This window comes from Haliotis rubra, unplaced genomic scaffold (genome assembly GCF_003918875.1).
Source record: "Haliotis rubra isolate DU_JTF1 unplaced genomic scaffold, ASM391887v1 Scf90, whole genome shotgun sequence".
NCBI classification, from domain to species: Eukaryota; Metazoa; Mollusca; class Gastropoda; order Lepetellida; family Haliotidae; genus Haliotis; species Haliotis rubra.
Window position 1 is genome coordinate 2,109,900 of NW_025767635.1, and position 3,603 is coordinate 2,113,502.

The following is a 3,603-nucleotide window of genomic DNA, read 5'->3' on the forward strand; positions in this document are numbered from 1 at the left end:
GACCGTCAACACAGAAGAATCAGCTAACAACACAGAACAATTACATCACCTCAGTTGCTATACGCCAATGCAAAATAACGTCAAGTAAGTCAACCCCTAATCTCACGGTGAAACCCCTTATTCCACAGCGACAAAGCTAGATGGCTCGGTGGGTAGGGTGTTTGCTTGTAACACCATGCGGGTACCAGCCGTGAGTGTCTCCACCGTAATACCGTTACAACCCTACTACTTCACTGACTTATTCATACCGTTACACGTTTAATTTAAACCTGCTCAGAGAAATGAACCACCTATATTTACATAAAAGGCAACTGGGGTGTCATAACAAAAGCACAGAATGCACTCATGTTGGCCACTCACAACAATGTTTAAGGGTATCTACCATAGTTTCACCAGCGTAGGTGTATGTATTCCCCATATTCCATATTACGTCACTCCGTCCTGGAATGTCCTAATTACATTCTTGACAACTTCTCTCTCCACCTCCTCCTCGGGCTGTTTCCTCGGACCCCGGCGCTACTGGTGCGATGAGCGAAGGCATTTACTCGCAGCATCACACACGTGCTGCCATTTTACACAAAGTGCTTCAAATTTGCTGAAGAGAAATAAAGCCCTAGCATTTAACCCTGTGATGTAACATGTGAACAGTGACATGTATCTGTGAGTGGCCGACCTCTTCCAGCTGTGTAGACAGAAGAATACTGCACTTTAGCATCTCCACCTGCCTCATCTGGACGCTCAGGTGGGGAACTGGTCCACCCATCCGCTCAAAACCAGACACCAGGGGGCGCCAATACCAGACACTAGCTTGGTAAAGGTTGGAGTAGCTTTTGAATACACAACAGAGATTGTATTAGTTAAGAAATTCACTACTTTGGGAACAATGTCTTTTTTTGCAGCAGAAAATGTCTCTATATTTCAAAAGTCTGAACCGTGATTATATCATCTAAGCATTCTCTAGGCAACTTTTAATTTGTGGATAAAGTCGGAGGCCCCCAAGAATATCAAACGGTCGGTCGCGAGTATTTTAAAAGTTGCTTGTCGTCATAGTCTTTTCCTTGCTAAACAGTCAGACATTTCTGACTAGTTACAACCTGGATGATATTTAAGGATAAAATGACCGGAAGTTGAATACTTTTGGTATGTTTTGTGTTTGTGAGAGGTCCAGTACTCGAGGCTTGTTCTGGTATGAGTATAATCTGTAGGACGTGAATGTGGCGCTGCTTCAGTGGCTCGAACAGGTAGGAGGACGTGGAGGGACACTTCCTGGTTCAAGATGGTCAGTGTGTAATCAGATGGCCCATCACTTCTTGGTGTGTTATCGACAATTGTTTACACACGCTTGTCATTAAACTGAGGATTGCTACATATAGGCCGAAAGAAACCATTTGTTTGGGCTGTAATTACGGTCTGTTTTCTGCCTCGTACACCGTGTTTCACTTACTGCCAGCTGAGACGTTGAAGTGCTGAGTTGGCTGAATACAAACGGTAGAGCAGCTTGTGTACCTAAACGTCGAGGATACCAGATATTTGCTGTGGTGTTTTTATGTCAAATTCCGCCTTTTTACAAGCGCGTTTAAAAAGCGTCCGTGTTTGCAATACGCGATATGAAGTTGACGAGCTGAGCTAGATTTTGTCGTCAGCGGGCCAGAGGTATTCAATAAGAAACCACTCCCAATTCGGCCCACAATAGCTAAAATAACAACATTGTGCTTCTAATTATTGGGAAAATATGGGCTAATCACAGCCAGACAGCTGATCGCCGGCTCAACCACCCGTCCAGCTTCCCTTCTATTGCTTGACGAAAGACTTCGGAATTTTAACACTTGCCAGAATGGCTATTGTCTGAGATGTGTCTGAACGGAGCCGCGCAGACCTGCATGTAACTGTGCGCGGCTGGGTCAGTGATAAATCCCCACTCCTACAATTGTGTTCTATAACGTGACCTGGGGCACTACATAGTTTGGAGGAACTTCAGAGAGAAGGAATTAATGAATTGTTTATTTGTCCTCTCTTACTAATGAAAAAAGCTGGATGTGTTTATTCTTTGACTGTTTGTTTCTGTCTGATGCACCTATTGATGGCCATGCCCCGTGTGTTCACGTCCAACTGATAGTAACAATTCATTCTTTCTTTGGGCACAATATAACCTTAACAAGGAGCATGTGCGTGTAAATATTGACCTGGAAATTCCCAGAGTCTTTATGGATTTTGTTATCAGTTCGGCAAATATATTTACGAATCTTCCTTCCTGTGGATTGGTCAGGATTGCTGTTTGCTGCAATATTCCATCTGCGACCTGAAACTGATCGAGTCTGACCCAGACTTCCCAGTGACTGAAGTTATGAGCAACAACAACCCACGTCACCAGGCAACCCGATCCGTTAAGGTCACTCGAGCAGAGGTTGCTGAGACCATCTCAAAGCCGGGGATAATTCGGGATGTTCCATAAGGAGCAGAAACACTCGGGTCGCATGTGTCAACATGGTCTTCAGGGCGTGTATCAGCTCCACCAATGGGAAATGTCTTTGTCTTACATCAGTTGCAGACTTTAGTTGGATAAACATTTATGTTCAATATCGTCTTCAAGTCATACTTGTCAAACACTTAGCTGTGATATACCTATTTGACGATCTTTAGGATCTTTACATGCCAGTTATTGTTCACGTTCGACACATGGTCTTTGTCACAGAAACAACCTGACACATGGTCTCTGTTACAGTAACAACCTGACACATGGTCTCTGTTACAGTAACAACCTGACACATGGTCTCTGTTACAGTAACAACCTGACACATGGTCTCTGTTACAGTAACAACCTGACACATGGTCTCTGTTACAGTAACAACCTGACACATGGTCTTTGTTACAGTAACAACCTGACACATGGTCTCTGTTACAGTAACACCCTGACACATGGTCTCTGTTACAGTAACACCCTGACACATGGTCTCTGTTACAGTAACACCCTGACACATGGTCTCTGTTACAGTAACACCCTGACACATGGTCTCTGTTACAGTAACACCCTGACACATGGTCTCTGTTACAGTAACACCCTGACACATGGTCTTTGTTACAGTAACAACCTGACACATGGTCTCTGTTACAGTAACAACCTGACACATGGTCTCTGTTACAGTAACACCCTGACACATGGTCTCTGTTACAGTAACACCCTGACACATGGTCTCTGTTACAGTAACACCCTGACACATGGTCTCTGTTACAGTAACAACCTGACACATGGTCTCTGTTACAGTAACACCCTGACACATGGTCTCTGTTACAGTAACAACCTGACACATGGTCTCTGTTACAGTAACAACCTGACACATGGTCTCTGTTACAGTAACAACCTGACACATGGTCTCTGTTATCTCTGTTACAGTAACAACCTGACACATGGTCTTTGTTACAGTAACAACCTGATACATGGTCTCTGTTACAGTAACACCCTGACACATGGTCTCTGTTACAGTAACACCTGACACATGGTCTCTGTTACAGTAACACCCCCTGACACATGGTCTCTGTTACAGTAACACCCTGACACATGGTCTCTGTTACAGTAACACCCTGACACATGGTCTCTGTTACAGT